This window comes from Bos taurus, chromosome 10 (assembly GCF_002263795.3).
Source record: "Bos taurus isolate L1 Dominette 01449 registration number 42190680 breed Hereford chromosome 10, ARS-UCD2.0, whole genome shotgun sequence".
Taxonomy (NCBI): domain Eukaryota; kingdom Metazoa; phylum Chordata; class Mammalia; order Artiodactyla; family Bovidae; genus Bos; species Bos taurus.
This window is the reverse complement of record NC_037337.1, coordinates 99,824,919-99,848,278: the sequence shown is the minus strand read 5'-3', so window position 1 is coordinate 99,848,278 and position 23,360 is coordinate 99,824,919. Positions and strand designations below refer to the sequence as shown.

Genomic DNA, 23,360 nt, shown 5'->3' with positions numbered 1-23,360 from the left:
GAAAGGGCAGGTAAGATGAGACGATTGACTAAAACTTTGACTTAGATGGATGGGGAGGAGCCTTTTGCTGCATAATATTCCAAGCCAGGATAATAGAATGTGTAAAAAGGCAATGGTCCCGATTCCAAAGATATAGTTGAGAGACAAAGAGTAGTTGGAGACGAGAGAGTATAAGAAGAGATAGGGTTGAAGAGGAACTTCACTGTTGAGGACTTTGAATACCAAGCTAAGAAGTTTGTGCTTTACTGTAACTATTATTGTTGCTTAGTCATTAAGTCATGTCTGATTCTTTGTGACCCTTTGGACGATAGCCCGCCAGGCTCTTCTGTCCATGGGATTTCCTGGGTGAGAATACTGAGTGGGTTGCCCTTTCCTCCTCCAGGGGATTTTTCTGACTCAGGCATCGAACCCCTGTCTCTTGAGTCTCCTGCACTGGCAGGCAGATTCTTCACCACTGAGCCACCTGGGAAGCCCCAAGGAGACTAAAAGCTTTCAACATGAAAGTGGTATTACTAAAGTAGTGTTTTAGAAATTTTGACATGGTAATGTGTAAGGTGAATTAAAGAAAGTAGGGAGTATATATGAGTTGGATATATGAGTTGGAAGACAACTGCAGTCATCCTGACATGAGTGACAAGAACCTGGGTCAGAGTGTTAGAAATGGAAATGGAGTGTCTTATTCATCTCTTCATCCTTCATATTACTTAGCAGAGTAGACTGATCATCTTGTAGGCACTCATCAAATTCTTGTTAATACATAAGGAATTTGTGGGGATTCTCTCCCCGGGACTAGGAAACGACGAACCTGAAAGAACAACACTCGGACAGTCTCTTGCAAGGACTGACAAATTTATTTCTGCAGTCAAGCCTTTTTATAGAAGCAGGAACAAAGAGCTTAGAGTATATGGCCAGCAGAGCGTGTACGGGGTTAAGACATAATCAGTAAAAAATATTTCAAGGACAGTGCATTCTAAATGACCCAGGTGTTTATCCCATGACCCGTTTTCCCAAGCAACATCCTTAATATTTATTATTAGATCTTGGCACCGAGCATAGCTAAAGGCAAGAGATGTTTTTCAGCCCGCAGTATGTAAAGCTGGGGTACTTCTGGCCCTTTGCCATTTTCCCAAGGACCTTCTCCTTCCAGGCTATTTTGCACTGCGCTTCCCAACAGAATTCAAGTCAAGTAATGTTATATTCATGTCATCAACATCTTATTTTAGAGTTTTTATTACAATTTAAAAATAAACTATATTGTTGAATTATTGAAGACAGTGAATATCAGTTGTCATTGAAATCCAATATAACCTCATAAATACATATGTTTCTTTGTTGTTTCTTTTAAGTCACAAACACAAACACAAAAAAAATCCATTGCTGGAGTAAGGTTTGTTGATGTGTTTATTAGAAACTTACTTTCTTATATCTTTAAAATCTATGTAGACTATTCTGTTTATTACTTCATAAGAAAATAGAATATCTTCAGCCACTTACAGTATTAATTGGTTTTCTATCAACGAAGAATACTGCTTATGAGCTTGATGAAAATACATGAAGCTTTCTTTTTCCTTATAACTTATCTTTTGAGAAAATGGCCAAAGACCATTAGTAATCATGACAGAAAATAGAACATGAAGATGCCTTATGGCTTCCCTGGTGGCTCAGATAGTAAAGAATGTGCCTGCAGTATGGCAGACCTCATTTCATTCTCTTGGTTGGGAAAATCCCCTGGAGGAGGGCGTGGCAACCCAGTCCAGTATTCTTGCCTGGAGAATCCCCATGGATAGAGAAGCCTGACAGGCTACAGTCCATGGGTTTGAAAAGAGTCCGGCACTACTGAGAGACTAAGCACACAGTCAGTGGATCTCATATTTTGCATACTATGCTTTTGACACTCTATTATTCTATCTCCTTTTATTAGTAGAACACCATGCCACCCCCTACTATGCATCTCTTCATAACTTTGCATTCAGTGATGTCATACTGGTAGCTTGAAATCCTGGTGGGAGTGGTGGAAGTATTTACATATCAGACATTGATAAACACTATAAATAAATTCTGTTGATTGTTTATTCTGTTGTATGGCCTGTGGGTCTGTGATCTGTTTTTGTAAACTAGATCTTCCTAGAATACATCCACTTATTTGCATATTGCTTATGCCTGCTTTCATACTACAATGGGAATGTTGAGTAGTTGCAACAGAAACTTTATGACCCACAAGCCTGAAGTATGTGCTATGTGTCCTGTTAAGAAAAAGTTTGCTGATCCTTAGTCTAGACTTTAAAAGTGATGGAGAAAAATGTTAATAATCAAGATTAAACTTAAAAGTGTGTTGTGCTTATGGCTTTTCCTTGATGAATGACTGACATTCTGATATGTCTTCATTCTTTCACACTTTACTCTTGAATATAATGAAAATATTATTCCATGTTGGAACTACATTTGATAATTCATAATATTGGTTATCTAAGGAGACAAAAGGTCAGTCAAACTCAAGGAGAACATTCTGTGGGAATCAACTGCTGTGTGGAATTCATGATAAAAAAAAGTAGTCACAAAAACATATACTGTTATATTCCATTTCTGTGAAATGTTGAGCATAGGCAAATTCATAGAGACAGAAAGTATAAAGCTTTTCCATTTAGTGGTGTTTCTCGATTTGTTCACACAGTTCAGTCATCACCATGATATAATTTTAGAACATTTTCAATGCTGCCAAAAGAAATTCCATACATATTAGTAGTTATTCTCATTCCCCATTCACTTTACCTAAGAGCTAGGCAACCAGTGATGTTTTAGTGTATTCACAGAGCTATATAATGCTCTATAAATATTGCACACTTTATTATTACTTGTAAAACATGATATACTTTTGTAGTTTATAGTAAAGATTCAGTGTATAAGATACATATTTCTTTTTTCAAAAAGGTTCATTGTTGATACTACAAAGCTACAGTAATCAAAACAACATGGTATCAGCACAGAAACAGACATATAGATCAATGGCACAGACTAGGAAGCCCAGAAATAAACCCACACACCTACAGTCAATCTTTGACACAGGAAGCAAGAATATACAAGGGATAAAAGACAGTTTCTTCAAGTGGTGTTGGGAAAGTTGGACAGTTGCATGCAAAGTCAGAGCACACCCTCACACTATATGCAATAAAGTCAAAATGGCTTAAAGGCTTAAATATAAGATGACACCATAGAACTCCTATAAGAGGGGCTTCCCTGGTGGCTCATTGGTGAAGAATCTGCCTGCCAAAGCAGGAGACATGGATCCTTGGTCCGGGAAGATCCCATGTGGTTCAGAGCAACTAATAAGCCTGTGCACCACAAGTATTGGGCTTGTGCTCTAGAGCCCACAAGCAAGAATTACTGAACTATGTGCCACAAACCCTGAAGCCAGGTTCCCTAGAGCCTGTGCTCCATGACAAGAGAAGCCACTGCAATGAGAAACCTGTGCACAGCAGTTAGAGAGCAGCCCCCGCTCACTGCAATTAGAGAAGACCCTGTACAGCAACAAAGGCCCTGCACAGCAGTTAGAGAGCACCCCCGCTCACTGCAATTAGAGAAGACCCTGTACAGCAACAGAGGCCCAGCACAGCCAAGTAAATAGAAACAAAATTTTATATATATAATAAAAAACTAGAACACAAGCAAAACATTCTTCAGCATACATTGTGCCAATATTTTCTTAGACAATAGAAATAATAGCAAGACAATAGAAATAAAAGCAAAAGTAAACAAATGGGACTTAATCAAAATTACAAGCTTTTGCACAGCAAAGGAAACCATAAAACAAAGAGACAACATAAGGACTAGGAGAAAATATTTGCAAATGATGCAACCAACAGGGCTTAATTTCCAAAATATGCAACCAGTGCATTTAACAAAAAGACAAACGACTCAGTCGAAAATGGGCAGGAGACCCAAACAGATATTTCTCCAAGGAAGATGTAGAGATAGTCAAGAGACACATGAAAAGATGCTCAATGTTGATAGTTATTAGAGAAATGCAAACCAAGACTACAATTAGGTATTGCCTCACACCAGAGAGAATAGCCATCATCAAAAAGTTCACAAATAAATGCTAAAGAGAGTGTGGAGAAAAATGAACCCTCCTACACTGTTGGACAGTTGTTATTTGTGAATTTTTAAATAATGGCTATTCTGATTGGTGTGAGGAGATAGCTCATTGTAGTCTTGATTTGCATTTCTCTAATAATTAGCGATGTTGAGCATCTTTTCACATTCCTCTTAGCCGTCTCTACGTCCCAGGCGGCTCATTGGTAAAGAATCCACCTGCCAAGCAGGAGATTCAGGTTTGATCCCTGGGTCAGGAAGATCCCTAGAGAAGGAAATGGCAACCCACTCCAGTATTCTTGCCTGGCATATCCCATGGACAGTGGAACCTGGCAGGCTACAGTCCATGGGGTCAGAGGAGCCTGGAGGGCTACAGTCCCTGGGGTTGCAAACAGTCCTACACGTATTATCGACTAAACAGCAATAGCAGCATACTGTTGGAACATACATTGGTGCAGCCAGTATGTAAAACAGCATTGAGGTTCCTCAAAAAGCTAGAGTTGCCATTATGATCCAGCAGTCCCACTTCTGAACATATATATCTGGTCAAAACTATCATTTAGAGAGACACTTGCACCCCTATGTTCATAGCAAAAGTATTCACAACAGCCAAGACATGGGACAACCTGTGTTAATTTCAGACATCCTGAGAGTTCTTCACTGGTGAAGGGAGAGTTGGGGAGAAGTAGCATCCTGCCCTGTCAGTGGTTTCTTGGAATGACGTCGTAGGTGGCTCTGAGGTTACCTCACCCTCCTACCTCATTGGGATTGCTGCCCTTTCAGTCTGGTGAAAATCCCATGCTTAGTCTTTATGGCACTAAATGTTCACTGTGCCCTGCTGGTGGCTGGGGGCCTTGGAGGGGTTGTAGACACTTAGAATGAGAAGCACCAAGTGAAAATAGAGAAAAGAGAAGCTGCATTTTCCAGTCCAGAACTGAACCAGGGTAATGCAAACGCCTACACTTTTATGTCATTTACTAATTAGACACCTGCGGGAAATATGCAACAAATACCAGTGGAATGAAGAACCTGGGTGGAAGCTACTCTGGATGCTCTAATGTGCCAGGTCTAGGAATGTGCCAGAGGCTTTGTTGTTGCTCAGTTGTTAAGTCGTGTCTGACTCTTTGAGACTTGGTGGACTGCACCACACCAGACTTCACTGTCTTCCAGAATTGGCTCAAACTCATCTCCATTGAGTTGATAATACCATCCAACAATTTTATCCTCTGTTTTCCCCTTCTTCTCCCGCCTTCAATCTTTCCCAGCATCAGGATCTTTTCCAAAGTCAGTTCTTTGAATCAGGTGGCCAAAGTATTGGAGCTTCAGCTTCAGCATCAGTCCTTTCAATGAATGTTCAGGATTGATTTCTTTTAGGATGGACTGGTTTAATTTCCTTGCAGTCCAAGGGACTCTCAAGAGTCTTCTCTGGCACCACAGTTTGAAAGCATCGATTCTTCAGTGTTCAACCTTCATAGTCTAACTTTCACATCTGTATATAACTATGGGAAATCCTTTTAAATTGCTTTTGTGGAGTCAAAATACAGACTATCTCTTCCAATTTATGACTAGTGGTGGATTTCATTATTCATGGACTAGCGAAGCCCCGAATCCTGAAAAAGGTAACAGAACCAGTACACATAAATTCTGCTCCATTTGGAGCCCAAGAAAGATGACTGACAGGCAGGCCGCTGCTCTAGGCTGTCACTCCTGCAGCCTAACCTCTGCATTCGGATATTGAACAGGCCTTGTGAAATCTGAGTGAGGCTCCTGATGAATTTTTTTTTTTATTCTGTATAATCAAATTTTGAGAATGTGGAACAGGAAAGTGCTGTCACATTGCATTAGGTTAGCACTGTGACTTCCATGGAAATTGTCAGGTAACTTGATTGCCATGGCCCAATCATTTACAAGCATAACTTAGTTCACTTAGAGTTAAAAGAATGAATAAGTAATAAAATGTCCTATTTGGGGTTGTTGAAGGCAAGCCAAAAAAAAAAACTATAGTGAATCCAGTGATTCACAGGAGTTGTGGGGCCTGGCTGCTAGGATTAGAATGGACACCCAAAGCCTGTAATGCTAGATGAATGTTCATGATTTCTTTCAATTATTCCATGCTTTATAGCCCATGCAGGAGCTGTGCACTTCTCTAATTGTGAGAGAAATGCAAATCAAAACAACAATGAGCTTCGGCCTCACACCAGTCAGAATGGCAATCACCAGAGCACCTACAAACAATAAATGCTGAAGAGGCTCTGGTGACAAGGGAACTCCCCTGCACTGTTGGTGGGAATGTAGACCGGCACAGCCACTTTGGAGAACAGTGTGGAGGTTCCTCAAAAAACCAAAAATGGAGCCACCACATAGATTCTCCTTAGGTTACTGAGAAAATAATTTGAAGGCCGCTTTAAGCATATTCCTGTCTTTTTCTTTCTAATTTTAAAAGAAGATTTTGTCAGGTTATCTTCAACTGGATAGTAAAATTCACGAGGTGATGAATGTTTTCTTTCTCCTTAAGTGATCCCAGTTCTTCAATGGATTTCACTGAAGATAGACATATGGTCTTGCAACAATCACCACATCAGTCTGAAAGATGGTTATAAAGAATGAATTGGATAATCTCGAGACAAAAGGCAAGAACAGTACTCTTGATTTTTATCTTGCAAATCGTAAAGTTCATAATTTATGTTTCCTGAGTGTTCCTGTGGACCATTCTTTCCTTCTGTAAACTGTGAGGTGAGCACTAACACCACCATCAGTTTTGTTTTATCAGATCCAGGGTTAGGGAGGAATTCTAAAGGAAATCAGTCCTGAATATTCATTGGAAGGACTGATGCTGAAGTGGCCACCAGATGCGAAGAACTAACTCATTGCAAAAGACCCTGATGCTGGGAAGGATTGAAGATGGGAGGAGAAGGGGATGACAGAGGATGACATGGTTGGATGGCATCGCCGACTCAATGGACACGAGTTTGAGCAAACTCTGGAGGTTGGTGATGGACCGGGAAGCCTGGTGTGCTGCAGTCCATGGGGTGACAAAGAGTCAGACACGACTGAGTGACTGAACTGACTGACTGACTGAGGGAGCAATCAGCCACTCGTTCAGCTTTTCATGGGTCTTGAGCTCCAGGAAGATGAGAAAGTCCTCCCCAGAGTATTCACATACTCCAGGACTGCCTTTCCAGCTCCATGATGTGCCATGGCCCTCTTCTCATCTATTACACGGTTGACTTTCCTGAGTGATCACGAAATTCCTTACCAGTTTTAACAGATTATGATTCATTTCTGGTTTTTCCAGTGTAGTTTTCAGGGTTGTTTTTGTCTTACATAGAATCCCTTGGCAGCTTATCCAAAGTTGAGATAGGCAAACCCACATCGACAGGCTTGGGTTTTTACTGATATGGGGAGTGTCCCCAGGTGGTACTAGTGGTGAAGAGCATCCCCCAAAGCAGAAGACTTGAGAGATGTGGGTTCAATCCCTGGGCTGGGAAGAGCCCTGGAGAAAGCCATGGAAACCCACTCCAGTATTCTTGCCTGGGAAATCCCATGGACACAGGAGCCTGGTGGGCTATCGTCTGGGGTTACAAAGAGTGGAATGTGACTGAAGCAACTGAGCATGGAGAGTGTCTAGGATAATACCAATAAGTAAAAATGAGCAAATAATATGTGCAGTGTGATTCCAGTTCTCTACCTATTTTTTTTTTCCTGCTACTTGTAGAGGTGTGACATTGGGAAAGTTGATTATCCTCTGTGAGCCTGTTTCCTTAAATGTGCACAACAATGTGTACCTGGCAAGGATGATGTGAGGACTAACCGTCATGCACTTGAAGGTCTTTTACAAATTTTGACAAGTCACCCTCATATTAATTTGCTAGAGCTTCCATCACAAAGTATCACAGACTGAGTGGCTTAAATAACAGAAATTTATCTCCTCACAGTCCTGGAGGCTAGAAGCTTGTGATCAAGGTGCTGGCAGAGTTGGCCTCTCCGAGGCCTGTTTCCTTGGCTTCCCTGTGTCATCACGTGGTCTTCTTTCTGTGAGTGTCTGTGTCCCAACTTCCTCTGCTAAGGACACCAGTCATTTACTGGATTAGGTCTGCCCTGTGTGTGCACCTGTGCTCAGTCACGTCTGATTCTTTGTGACCCCAAGGACTGTAGCCCGCCAGGCTTCTCTGTCCATGGGATTCTCCAGGCAAAGATACTGGAGTGGGCTGCCATTTCCTACTCCAGGGGATCTTCCCGACCCAGAGATTGAAGCCAAGTCTCTTCTGCCTTCTGCACTGGCAGGCAGATTTTTCTTTTTTTAACCACTGGTGCCGCCTGGGAGGTCCACTGCTGCTGCTGCTGCTAAGTCGCTCCAGTCGTGCCCGACTCTGTGCGACCCCATAGATGGCAGCCCACCAGGCTCCCTCGGGATTCTCCAGGCAAGAACACTGGAGTGGGGTGCCATTTCCTTCTCCAATGCATGAAAGTGAAAAATGAAAGTGAAGTCGCTCAGTCGTGTCCGACTCTTCAAGACCCCATGGACTGCAGCCCACCAGGCTCCTCCATCCATGGGATTTTCCAGGCAAGAGTACTGGAGTGTGGTGCCATCGCCTTCTCCGGGGAGGTCCACTAGCAACCTCATTTTGCCTTAATTACCTCTTCAAAGACTCTGTCTCCAAATACAGTCATGGTCTGAGGAACTACGGGTTAGGACCTCAACACAGGAATCTTGAGAGACACAAGTCAGCCCATAAACATACCTCCTGCACAGCTGACAGCCCATTCCCACCAGGCTCTGTACTGATCATCCAACTCTCATAGAAACTAATTCCCTCTGTCTGGAATGTCAGACCTGCCTCCTTGACAGGTCCAGCCCTTCCTTCCTGAAGCTCAGCTCAAATGTAGGAATCTTTAGGAAGTGTTTTGATTCTAATCGTAAGGAATTCATCCTTGCCTCTAGATCCCAGGGCTCTCTGCTTGCATCTGTAACAGAGCAACAATTTTACATAATTCTGCATAACGTACATAATTTACATGATCCTACAGACCTAGGGCAGGTTCTGGCAGGTGTTCTAGAAATAACCTGGAGAACTGCACTGAATGCCAGTTAATTAAACCAACACTTTACCTTCGTCTGACTTAGTTGAGAAATACCTTCATTTAACCGTTGACAGAGGATTCTGAGGGCAACAGAGACGAGAGGATCTCAACAGTCCATTAAGACAGGATAAATCAGCTTGTTTATCTTCCTTCCTGTGTATTTTATATTTAAGAAACCTATTTTAGGATATGTTGGAGGCAGCCTAATATTTTTAGATGGTAACACAAATGTAAAATGAGTTTCCTGATTTATAGATATCCTTTGAATTTTTAATCAATATGAGAAAAACTTTTCTACTGAGGAAGTCCAGAATATCACATGGGGGTGATTATTTAAACTGCTTGTGTAGGAGGATAAACACTTCAAAAAGTCTGCTGTGAAAATGTGCACAGATTATCTAAACAGGACTATGTTTCAAGATGTAAGGCATGTACATACTCATATTTTATTTTGTGCCAACAATTTAGTTGAAAATGGATGCCCTAAGGATAGTTGGGATTATGGCATAACTCAGTGAGTTGGTTACCTGGAATCTTCCTCGATTAAAGGATTTTCTCTTTCTCACAGCACCTCGATTCCAAACAAGTAGGGTTTAATGAAGTCTTTCAGCTCAGAGTGGGCCCCTCACACTTCCCTTTTCCAGGCTCACTGGCTGTACAAATCTGGAGCAACACCACACTCATTAAGAGATGCCTTTCTGTTGATAGCTCAGGTCATGGAGGATTTCACACATCTTTGCACAGTCTAGAGATTTCTGTACTTTATTGCTGTTACATTAGAAATCACCTTTTTTTTTTAACTGACTGTTGCTAATGTATAACTTGAAAAAATTATGTGTTACTTACATTTTGTGCAAGTTCAGTAAAGGATTTCTGAATGGATGAATAAATGAACTGAAAACTGAGATCTTGTCCAGAAAACTTCCAAGTCTTTAAAATGTTTGGAAGCCATTTAATTTCTCCTGTCTTTCTTCCTTGATGATGTCATCACACACTTAGTCTTCAAGCAAAGGCACTCGGGAGCTGCAGTTGACACCTCTTCTCTCGTGTCTTCTGTGAGTAAGTCCTACAGCTTCTCTCAAATGTTATCTCTGCTCCATTCCCTCTGCCTCAGCTTAGATGGTCTCCCTTCATCTACGCTTCACTATCTCATGGAATTGTGACAAAACTGGTTTGACTGCATGTGACCGAGACCTAAAGTTCAGTTCAGTTCAATTCAATCACTTAGTCGTGTCCGACTCTTTGCGACCCCATGGACTGCAGCACACTAGGCCTCCCTGTCCATCACCAACTCCTGGAGTTTACTCAAACTCATGTCTATTGAGTCAGTGATGCCATCCAACCATCTCATCCTCTGTCATCCCCCTCTCCTCATGCCTTCAGTCTTTCCCAGCATCAGGGTCTTTTCCAATGAGTCAACTCTTCGCATCAGGTGGCCAAAGTATTGGAGTTTCAGCTTCAGCATCAGTCCTTCCAGTGAACACCCAGGACTGATCTCCTTTAGGATGGACTGGTTGGACCTTCTTGCAGTCCAAGGGACTCTCAAGAGTCTTCTCCAACACCACAGTTCAAAAGCATCAATTCTTTGGTGCTCAGCTTTCTTTATAGTCCACCTCTCACATCCATACATGACTACTGGAAAAACCATAGCTTTGACTAGATGGACCTTTGTTGGCTAAAGACCTAAGTACCAGTGGCTTAAAACACAAGACAGGAGGGTTTTTCTCTGTCAACAATCCAGGCTGGTCTGCAGCCTCTTCTTCTTCAGAAGCTCAGATTCCTTCTGCTAGGGAATTCCTCCTCCTTCTGGTGGTGCTCTCATCTACATGGTCCAAGATGGCTTGCCGCCATCCCTGAATTCCAGGAAGAAAGAAGGGGGATATGAGAAATGAGAGGGTATTTTTAACCTTTCCTTTAAGTAGGAACCTAGAGTTTCCCATGTAATTTAGAATCCCATCCCACTGAGCAGGATTAGTTACATGGCCCCACTTCATTGCAAGGAATTAACTAGGAAATGTAGTCTTCATTCTGGGCAGCCTATGTCCAGGTAAAAATTCAACCCCTATGTAAGAAGAGAGAATGGATATTGGATGGATATTGGTGAACAGCTTACAGTCTTGACCTTGTCGCCTAACTTGCTTTCCTGCTTCCTGCCTCCCAAATTGCTCCTTTTACTCAACTCATACCAGAAGCAATCTGGCCACATCTCTTTCTGCTCAAAAAGCATGCACCAACCTCTTGACTGCCTGGACATAAACTCTTAGTTCTCAACATGGACTGAACAGTCTTCATGATCTGGTTCCTATCCACCTCAGCTCCTATTTCTGTCCTCCTTGCACCTTATTCTCCAACACTGAACTCTGTTATTTTTCCATGAGTAACATAGTGTCTCATGCCTCAGTGCCTTTGCACCTGCTATTTCTTTGAAAATCAAACTCAGGAGTCACTTCTTTCAGGAAATATTTTCCGTTACTCTCTCTGCTCCCAGCCTTAATCAAGAGACTTCATTGGACACTCTTTATACCTCATACCTGTATTTACCCATTCCATTTTTTGGTTTTAATATATTAGGTAATCACTTATTTCCTCTTCTACACCACGAGCATGATCAGATTCACCTTTATATCCTCAGAATTCAGCTCAATGCTTGCCACAGAGCAGATAAATAACTATGTATTTACTCTTGATTGAATGAATGAATGAACAAGTGACAGAAGTGATATGACCTCAGTACCCGCTTAGAGCTTTTAACCTTTTACATGGTGTTCTCTTTTAATAAAAACTCCTTGTGAGCCCATATTCTGTTTGAGGTACATTTACTTTGTTTGTGTAAGAGTATTAGCCTAGTTGGGCTTCCCAGGTGGTACTGACAGTAAAGAACCCGCTTGCAAATGCAGGAGACATAAGAGACGTTGGTTTGGTTCCTGGGTTGGGAAGAGCTTCTGGAGGAAGGCAAAGCAACCCACTCCACTATTCTTGCCTGGAGAATCCCATGGACAGAGGAGCCTGGCGGGGTACAATCCATGAGGTCGCAGAGTCAGACACAACCAAAGTGACTTAGCACGCACACACGTATTAGCATAGTTATCTAACTTAACCTTTATGGATAGCCCTGTGAGACAGTCATCATGATTCTCATTCTACAGGTGGGAAAACGAGGCATGGAGACTTAGTTTAAATAACCCATCTCATCTCTTAATTGTATTGATTGTAGGGAAGGTGTTGCATGGAAGAGTGGAGGGGAGTTTTGCCTCGGGTGGTAGGTATCCTGTAGGTATATGGAAGTGGTAGTTATTGGGCCCTTGTCTAAATCTATAATTTATTAGCTTGAGTGATCAGCTTTTCTTTCCTTTTCTGGGCTTCAGTTTTCTCATCTGTAATAGGAAGGATTGGCTTGAAGATCCCTAAGTTTCCTTCCAAATCTAAAAATCAGTGATTTTCTTACTTCTCTAATACAGAAAAGTGAAATATAACCCTCCTCCACACCAATATGCTGCATTCACACAGCTGTGCTTTTGCTAAAAATGGACACTTTCTAAATGTTAAAAGAGTACATGGTGGAGAATAGTCAGTTTAGATAAAAAAAAAAACCCCAACTCTGCTAAAGGATTAACACAAAAGCCCTGGATACCACTCAACAGAAAATCTCCCCAGAAAGGAATATGTATAATGGCATTGCTTTGACTGGAGGTTTTTTTTTTTTTAGACTGCATCCAGACATATTTAGTCACCAAGCACATTTTGGATCTAGGAGGAGTGCAGTTGAAACATAGCCAGAAATGCACCCTGGTTTCTCTCTATGCCATGAGTCCACAACATATGACTTCTGTGTGTGATGACAAAGTTTGTGCAGGTCTTTTCCCTCATTGAGCTATCCTGGAAACTGGAAGAGTCTGTTAAACAATCTCGCTTCTTCCGCACCAGGGTTCTGAAACAACTCAGTTCAGTTCAGTTCAGTCGCTCAGTCGTGTCCGACCTTTTGCGACCCCATGAATCACAGCACACCAGGCCTCCCTGTCCATCACCAACTCCCGGAGTTCACCCAGACTCACGTCCATCGAGTCAGTGATGCCATCCAGCCATCTCATCCTCTGTCATCCCCTTCTCCTCCTGCCTTCAGTCTTTCCCAGCATCAGAGTCTTTTCCAATGAGTCAACTCTTCACATGAGGTGGCCAAAGTATTGGAGTTTCAGCTTCAGCATCAGTCCTTCCAAAGAAATCCCAGGGCTGATCTCCTTCAGAATGGACTGGTTGGGTCTCCTTGCAGTCCAAGGGACTCTCAAGAGTCTTCTCCAACACCACAGTTCAAAAGCATTACTTCTTCGGCGATCAGCCTTCTTCACAGTCCAACTCTCACATCCATACATGACCACTGGAAAAACCATAGCCTTGACTAGACGGACCTTTGTTGGCAAAGTAATGTCTCTGCTTTTGAATATGCTATCTAGGTTGGTCATAACTTTCCTTCCAAGGAGTAAGCATCTTTTAATTTCATGGCTGCAGTCACCATCTGCAGTGATTTTGGAGCCCCCCCAAAAATAAAGTCTGACACTGTTATGGAATGAAGCAGGGAAAAGACTAATAGAGTTTTACAAGAAAATGCACTGGTTATAGCAAACACCCTCTTCCAACAACACAAGAGAAGACTCTACACATGGATATCACCAGATGGTCAACACCGAAATCAGATTGATTATATTCTTTGCAGCCAAAGATGGAGAAGCTCTATACAGTCAACAAAAACAAGACCAGGAGCTGACTGTGGCTCAGATCATGAACTCCTTATTACCAAATTCAGACTTAAATTTAAGAAAGTAGGGAAAACCACTAGACCATTCAGTTATGACCTAAATCAAATCACTTATGATTATACAGTGGAAGCAAGAAATAGATTTAAGGGCCTAGATCTGATAGATAGAGTGCCTGATGAACTATGGAATGAGGTTCGTGACATTGTACAGGAGACAGGGATCAAGACCATCCCCATGGAATAGAAATGCAAAAAAGCAAAATGGCTGTCTGGGGAGGCCTTACAAATAGCTGTGAAAAGAAGAGAAGCGAAAAGCAAAGGAGAATAGGAAAGATATAAGCATCTGAATGCAGAGTTCCAAAGAATAGCAAGAAGAGATAAGAAAACCTTCCTCAGCGATCAATGCAAAGAAATAGAGGAAAACAACAGAATGGGAAAGACTAGAGATCTCTTAAAGAAAATTAGAGATACCAAGGGATGCAAAGATGGGCTCGATAAAGGACAGAAACAACTAAAAACAAGGCCAATTTTTCATCGGGGGAAATAAATATATCACCTTTGTGGTGATAACAGTGATACTGGAGAACACAGTTTCTGTTGGTGGTCAAGGCGACTTTCTAATCCTGAAGCCTAGAGTCAGACAGACATCCACCAGCCCTGCTAGATGAAGAGAAGCCTTTTGCCCAACAAGGGATGAACGAAGCATTTGGTTTCTCCACACAAACTCACTATGGCGCTGGTTACCCACTCAAGCTCTTCTTCCCTTCCCTGACAGTAATACAGCCCCCATCTTTCAGTGGGGCCTGGGGGCTCCTCAGAATAAAGATGCCATTCCCCAATCTCTCTTGCAATAGGTGTGGCCATTTGACTCTGCTCAAGGACGTGGGAGTAAAAGGACGGGTTTGTGCCTCATTCTAGGATGAATGAGGGTCTGCATTCTTCCCACTAGGTTTCCTCTTCCCTTCCAGCAAGAGTGTCCATGTGGACCAAGAAATGGAAACTGAGTTCTGAGGATGGGACCCCGGGGACATCATGCCAGAGCTGGACTGGCTCACCTCAGACTTTATTTATGGGAGAGAGATGACCTGTATCTTGTTTAATTATTATTCAGTCCTGGAGGATAGTTGGGTTTCCTGTTACTTCAGGCTGAGCCCAGTTCTGACTGACACACTCTCCAATCAGATGCGTCATTCTATCTCCTCAGGCCCTGGCAGTTTATTTAATTCTCATAACAGTCCTACAAGGTAAATACTAGTACTATCCCCATGATAAACTCCTCCACAGATGATGTAACAGAGGCCCAGAGAGGTCAGGTAACTTGCTCCAGATGACAGTGCTCAGGAGTGATGGAGCATGGATGCAACCCTAGGCAGGCTAGCTCTTCTGCATTCCCTTGCGACACCAGGCAGTTTCCTAGAAGGAACAAGTACAGAGACCCTCCTGTGTTACCTCAAGTGAAGGATGTTTATGTTGGGATAGCTGGAGAGGCCGGAGAAATAAAGACTATCTCAGTGGTCACCTGAGATGCCCTGGCTTGTGCTTACCCCTTCAGCAGGGTCGAATCCATCATTCCTAGACTATTTTCCCATCACTGTGGGGATTCCATCACTGCCTGTCAATATCTGCCCTGCTTCTGCCCTCCTATCACATTCAACCACCAGTGGTTTCAACTCAGTTTCTTTCTACCCCATGGTATCTTCTTATGCATGTCCTCTACTGCCTTTGGCTTCTGCATTTTTCCCCTCTACGTATACACATTTCTGCCAGCTGGCACTAGTGGTAAAGAGCCTACCTGCCAATGCAGGAAATAAGAGACGCGGGTTCGATCCCTGGATTGGGAACAGCCCCTAGAGAGGGAAATGGCAACCTACTCCAGTAATCCTGCCTGGAGAATCCCATGGACAGAGGAACCTGGTGGGCTACCGTCCATAGGGTTGCAGAATCCGACACGACTAAAGTGACTGAGCATGCCCGGCCTTATTGTCCGCCAACAATATTGTCTTCTCCATACAAACAATTGGTGGGGTCAGCCAGTTCCCACCAAGGCTAAGTCCTGCTTACTTGTCGGACTGTTATGAAAATTAAATACACTGTCAGTTGTGAAGCACTTAAAGCAGGATTTGGCCTATAGCAAGAGGTATGTAATTGTTTGCCGAGTGAATAACTTGTCAGAAGGGGAACTCTTCCCTCCCCGCTAACGCTCGCTTCCGTGTGGAGGGACATCAATCAGTGTAGCACTCAGGGCTGCTCCCCCGCCTCTTGACCTCGCCTTCCCTCACTCAGGGCCTGAGGAGATGGAACGACGCATCTGACTGGACAGAGTATCAGTCAAAACTGGGCTCAGCCTGAAGCGACAGGAACCCCAAAATATCCTCCAGGACTGAATGACCAGCTGGGTTAAGCTTTTGTACCAGTCCCTGTCTCGGGATGGTCAGAGCCTCCTAACCCACCAGTCCATCCTTCCTCCCCAGCCCAGGTCACCAAGAGTGCTGTAGGCTGCACCACACCCTTCAAGAACTCTCTGCCACACAGTTCCTCTGTCAGTTTCTTTGAGCAAGACACATGCCCAGCAAGGGAGTTTGGGCATGTTGTCCTTGCTGTTTTCTCTTTGTTATCCGTTTTTCTTTATATCCTATGAATGAAGCCAAAAACATAAACACAGAATTCAACGTTTGCCCCTTCTTTTCCTATGCTGCTATTTGTAAGGTCTCCCCAGACAGCCATTTTGCTTTTTTTTTTTGCATTTCTTTTCTATGGGAATGATCTTGATCCCTGTCTCCTGTACAATGTCATGAACCTCATTCCATAGTTCATCAGGCACTCTATCAGATCTAGGCCCTTAAATCTATTTCTCACTTCCACTGTATAATCACAAGGGATTTGATTTAGGTCATACTTGAATGGTCTAGTGGTTTTCCCTACTTTCGTCAATTTAAATCTGAATTTGGCAATAAGGAGTTCATGGTCTGAGCCACAGTCAGCTCCTGGTCTTGTTTTTGCTGACTGTATAGAGCTTCTCCATCTTTGGCTGCAAAGAATATAATCAGTCTGATTTCGGTGTTGACCATCTGGTGATGTCCATGTGTAGAGTCTTCTCTTGTGTTGTTGGAAGAGGGTGTTTGTTATGACCAGTGCATTTTCTTGGCAAAACTCTATTAGTCTTTGCCCTGCTTCATTCTGTATTCCAAGGCGAAATTTGCCTGTTACTCCAGGTGTTTCTTGACTTCCTACTTTTGCATTCCAGTCCCCTATAATGAAAAGGACATCTTTTTTGGGTGTTAGTTCTAAAAGGTCTTGTAGGTCTTCATAGAACCGTTCAGCTTCTTCAGCGTTACTGGTTGGGGCATAGACTTGGATTACTGTGATATTGAATGGTTTGCCTTGAAAACGAACAGAGATCATTAAGGAAAGATATAAACATCTGAATGCAGAGTTCCAAAGAATAGCAAGAAGAGATAAGAAAGCCTTCTTCAGCGATCAATGCAAAGAAATAGAGGAAAACAACAGAATGGGAAAGACTAGGGATCTCTTCAAGAAAATTGGAGATACCAAAGGAACATTTCATGCAAAGATGAGCTTGATAATGGACAGAAATGGTATGGACCTAACAGAAGCAGAAGATATTAAGAAGAGATGGCAAGAATACACAGAAGAACTGTACAAAAAAGATCTTCATGACCCAGATAATCACAATGGTGTGATCACTGACCTAGAGCCAGACATCCTGGAATGTGAAGTCAAGTGGGCCTTAGAAAGCATCACTATGAACAAAGCTAGTGGAGGTGATGGAATTCCAGTTGAGCTATTCCAAATCCTGAAAGATGATGCTGTGAAAGTGCTGCACTCAATATGCCAGCAAATCTGGAAAACTCAGCAGTGGCCACAGGACTGGAAAAGGTCAGTTCTCATTCCAATCCCAAAGAAAGGCAATGCCAAAGCATGTTCAAACTACTGCACAATTGCATTCATCTCACATGCTAGTAAAGTAATGCTCAAAATTCTCCAAGCCAGGCTTCAGCAATATGTGAACCGTGAACTTCCTGATGTTCAAGCTGGTTTTAGAAAAGGCAGAGGAACCAGAGATCAAATTGCCAACATCCGCTGGATCATGGAAAAAGCAAGAGAGTTCCAGAAAAAACATCTATTTCTGCTTAATTGACTATGCCAAAGCCTTGGACCATGTGGATCACAATAAACTGTGGAAAATTCTTCAAGAGATGGGAATACCAGACCACCTGATCTGCCTCTTGAGAAATCTGTATGCAGGTCAGGAAGCAACAGTTAGAACTGGACATGGACCAACAGACTGGTTCCAAATAGGAAAAGGAGTTCGTAAAGGCTGTATATTGTCACCCTGTTTATTTAACTTCTATGCAGATTACATCATGAGAAACGCTGGACTGGAAGAAACACAAGCTGGAATCAAGATTGCCAGGATAAATATCAATAACCTCAGATATGCAGATGACACCACCCTTATGGCAGAAAGTGAAGAGGAACTCAAAAGCCTCTTGATGAAAGTGCAAGTGGAGAGTGAAAAAGTTGGCTTCAAGCTCAACATTCAGAAAACGAAGATCATGGCATCCGGTCCCACCACTTCATGGGAAATAGATGGGGAAACAGTGGAAACAGTGCCAGACTTTATTTTTCTGGGCTCCAAAATCACTGCAGATGGTGGCTGCAGCCATGAAATTAAAAGACGCTTACTCCTTGGAAGGAAAGTTATGACCAACCTAGATAGCATATTCAAAAGCAGAGACATTACTTTGCCAACAAAGGTCCGTCTAGTCAATGCTATGGGTTTTCCTGTGGTCATGTATGGATGTGAGAGCTGGACTGTGAAGAAGGCTGAGTGCTGAAGAAGTGATGCTTTTGAACTGTGGTGTTGGAGAAGACTCTTGAGAGTCCCTTGGACTGCAAGGAGATCCAACCAGTCCACTCTGAAGGAGATCAGCCCTGGGATTTCTTTGGAAGGAATAATGCTAAAGCTGAAACTCCAGTACTTTGGCCACCTCATGTGAAGGGTTGATTCATTGGAAAAGACCCTGATGCTGGGAGGGATTGGGGGCAGGAGGAGAAGGGGACGACAGAGGATGAGATGGCTGGATGGCATCACTGACTTGATGGACGTGAGTCTCAGTGAACTCCGAGAGTTGGTGATGGACAGGAAGGCCAGGCATGCTGTGATTCATGGGGTGGCAAGGAGTCGGACACGACTGAGTGACTGATCTGATCTGATCTGATTTCCCTATGCTGCTACTGCTAAGTCACTTCAGTTGTGTCCGACTCTGTGGGACCCCATAGACGGCAGCCCACCAGGCTCCCTGTCCCTGGGATTCTCCAGGCAAGAACACTAGAGTGGGTTGCCGTTTCCTTCTTCAATGGACAGATCAGATCAGATCAATCACTCAGTCATGTCCGACTCTTTGCCACCCCATGAATCGCAGCACGCCTGGCCTCCCTGTCCATCACCAACTCCTGGAGTTCACCCAGACTCACGTCCATCGAGTCAGTGATGCCATCCAGCCATCTCATTCTCTGTTGTCCCCTTCTCCTCCTGCCCCCAGTCCCTCTCAGCATCAGAGTCTTTGCCAATGAGTCAACCCTTCGCATGAGGTGGCCAAAGTACTGGAGTTTCAGCTTTAGCATCATTCCTTCCAAAGAAATCCCAGGGCTGATCTCCTTCAGAATGGACTTGTTGGATCTCCTTGCAGTCCAAGGGACTCTCAAGAGTCTTCTCCAACACCACAGTTCAAAAGCATCACTTCTTCAGCACTCAGCCTTCTTCACAGTCCAGCTCTCACATCCATACATGACCACAGGAAAACCCATAGCATTGACTAGACGGACCTTTGTTGGCAAAGTAATGTCTCTGCTTTTGAATATGCTATCTAGGTTGGTCATAACTTTCCTTCCAAGGAGTAAGCGTCTTTTAATTTCATGGCTGCAGTCACCATCTACAGTGATTTTGGAGCCCAGAAAAATAAAGTCTGGCACTGTTTCCACTGTTTCCCCATCTATTTCCCATGAAGTGATGGGACTAGATGCCATGATCTTCGTTTTCTGAATGTTGAGCTTGAAGCCAACTTTTTCACTCTCCACTTGCACTTTCATCAAGAGGCTTTTGAGTTCCTCTTCACTTTCTGCCATAAGGGTGGTGTCATCTGCATATCTGAGGTTATTGATATTTATCCTGGCAATCTTGATTCCAGCTTGTGTTTCTTCCAGTCCAGCGTTTCTCATGATGTACTCTGCATAGAAGTTAAATAAGCAGGGGGACAATATACAGCCTTGACGAACTCCTTTTCCTATTTGGAACCAGTCTGTTGGTCCATGTCCAGTTCTAACTGTTGCTTCCTGACCTGCATACAGATTTCTCAAGAGGCAGATCAGGTGGTCTGGTATTCCCATCTCTTGAAGAATTTTCCACAGTTTATTGTGATCCACACAGTCAAAGGCTTTGGCAGTCAATTAAGCAGAAATAGATGCTTTTCTGGAACTCTCTTGCTTTTTCCAGAGGAACATCAAAATAACATGGAATTAGCTTTGGACATGCACCGAAGATATCTTCTAAGTCTCACTACTCCATCTAGTCCAACTGATGCTTATGACTTCTTTATTGATTTTTGGCCAGACTATCATCAATGGCTGTCTTTGAATCAGTGACCACCCTAGATTAATCTGCTATGATCAGAGTAGTTGGTTATGAAGAATTAGGGGGACTGTAGTCCTGGCTGTCTCTCCAGGCACCACAGACTCTTCTCTAAGAATAGTAGCAGAAGACAAGGCGTGACTAGGAAGGTTTGGCATGAGGAAAAAATGGGTAGATCCATTCAAGATTTCATAGATTACATACAGTTTAACATAACTGCTATCTTCTGAACTCTTCTTAGGGACTCCAGGTGTTTAGGACTTGAATTAAGAGTGGATATAAGCACTGGACTGGAGAGTCTAATCTGAGCTCCCTGTCCAAGGAAGCGAGCAAGTTCTGGACCTCCTGTCCTTTCTTTCCTTTCCTCCTCCTCTTCCATTTTTATTGCAGGTGTACAGAAATGGGCTCCAAAATCTCTGCTGCCATGAAGTTAAAAGATGGTTACTCCTTGAAAGAAAAGTTAAGACCAACTTAGACAGCATATTAAAAAGAAGAGACCTTTTGCCAACAAAGGCCCATGTAAACCATTAGTCAAAACTATGGTTTTTCCAGTAGTCATGTATGGATGTGAGAGTTGGACCATAAAGAAGGCTGAGCACCAAAGAATTGATGCTTTTGAACTGTGGTGTTGGAGAAGACTCTTGAGAGTCCCTTGGACTGCAAGGAGATCCAACCAGTCCATTCTAAAGGAAATCAGTCCTGAATAGTCATTGGAAGGAATGATGCTGAAGCTGAAACTCCAGTACTTTGGCCACCTGATGTGAAGAGTTGACTCATCAGAAAAGATCCTGATGCTGGGAAAGACTGAAGGCAGGATGACAAGGTGACGACAGAGGGCAAAATGATTGGATGGTATCACCGACTCAATGGACATGAGTTTGAGCAAGCTGCAGGAGATGGTGAAGGACAGGAAGGCCAGATGTGCTGCAGTCCATGGGGTTGCAAAGATTCAGACACAACAGAGTGACTGAACAACAAAACAGAAATAAGTTCATTATAATCCTTGGCTCACGACGTATTCTTATTATTAATTTGAAAACGGCTTGCTCTTACTACTTACCTCATTGGGATTTTTAAAGGATTAAATGAATTAGATATAGATAACACTGAGAACAGTGTCCAGCACATAATGAACACTGTGGTAGTGTTGTTTGACCGGGGTTTCTGGGTCCTGCTGGATGTCAGGGCGGCGTTCCACAAATCAACTTTGGAGAGCGTCACTTTTACCTATGCTCATACGCGTATATCATTTTATCTCGACTCGTTTCTGACCAGTCAAAATGAGTTATTTTTTTTTCCTTCACAGATAACTTTTTTCTTGAGTAGTGAATTAGTGGCTGATGGAAAAATATTAATTCAGTTAATATACATGGAAATGTACATGTAATTATATCATAATAATAATACATCATGTAATAATATATCACACGATGCATAATTCTATCTCTAAGCTCTCCTCCAACCTTAATAGGCTGTGATTCTATAAAGGATGCTGAATTATTTATTGCAGCCTGCCTGAAGTTTGACAAGAAGTCATGACGGACTTAAAATACACTGCTTTGTTGAGTCTGAAATCATATTCCGAGGTAATAGTCACTGGCTAAGTAAAATGGACTGCCAATTATTCAAATAAAGAGAAGTCATATTGTCCTGTATTAGCGATCTTCACCTCCCCACCCATTAATAAAGTTCATTTGTTTCCACTTGCCCACTTCTACTTTGTTCTGCAGGGCTTTCTGAAGACTGCTGAATCCATGTATGCTTTTATCCACTCCAAACAGTCCTAAGGAGACTGATTCTTCTAGTGAGTGTATTTTTAGCCACAATTAAAGCTTGTGTCTCTGGCTTTTCTGAACAACTGGCATCCTGCAGCATTCAGAACCACCTGCATTCAGCCTTCAGGGAGCTAGACTCCTTTGCTGATGGTTCAGCTCTCAAACAGAGGCATAAACACCGCAGGTTGTGTGTAAACGGGGAAGGTAGCTAATTATGCTAAACAGGAGTATTAATAACACAAGCTGTGCAAACAAAAACACTGACCGGTTTCAAAGCGTGGTTCCTCCTCTGCCCTGCTCTCCCTCCCAGACTTACCTGAAGGACAGGATAGTAGCAGAAAGTAGGTGGCTTCCACCAGCTACTGGGTCCTGTAAAGCAAGAAATGAAATCAACAAGGAAATGCCAGTGTAGCATCCATGGGCCCCAGGAACTGCAAGTCAAGCACCACCTTTGTCTGCCTTGAGGCTGGACTTTTAGGGAAGGTTTGGAAATCACAGAAGTGTAATTAGCTGCCAGAAACTGAGAGTCTCTAAAAGAGACTGAGGTCAAAGGTCAGGGTAGGGCCTTGTCAAAGGCCACTCCTTTCCAGTCCAGAAAAAGGAAAAGCTTGACAGATGGGCACATAGAGGTTGGATCCATTGAGAGGATCAAACTCTTTCTTGTCTTGCAAGTAAGAACACCTGTAATGTGTTATTCTCAGGAGGACTTGTCAGCTGATAGAAACCTAGGCCTCTTAGATTAAGTCCCCAAATGAGTCTTAACAAGGTCACTGCTTATCTTCTGCTGTGTGACCAACCACTCCAAAATTTACAGGCTTAAAACAATAATTTGTTATTATCTGTCATGGTTTTGTGAGTGGACAAGGCTCAGCTTGACCTCCCTGGTTTGGAGGCTCTCATGCCTGGATGGTCAGCTGCCATTTGACTTCCCCAGAAACTGAATTCTGTGAAGGCAGAGTTCAATTCTGCCCTCTTATCCTCAGTTCTACCCCATGGTCTAGTGTGGGCTGGA

General features: G+C 43.0%; 1 long non-coding RNA gene across 2 annotated transcripts in view; it reads left to right on the top strand.

The window, feature by feature from the left end:
- LOC112448534 (uncharacterized) overlaps window positions 1-22,279 on the top strand; it is a 33,667-nt gene extending 11,388 nt beyond the window's left edge. Inside the window, exons 3-4 of one of the 2 annotated variants that reach the window (XR_009496263.1) lie at window positions 6,605-7,075; window positions 20,964-22,279. This is a non-coding gene — a long non-coding RNA (uncharacterized lncRNA). Of the gene's footprint in view, window positions 1-6,604; window positions 13,492-20,963 lie in introns of those variants that run through there. The other variant, XR_003036929.2, reaches the window with a different exon arrangement.
- Window positions 22,280-23,360: the final 1,081 nt, after the last annotated feature.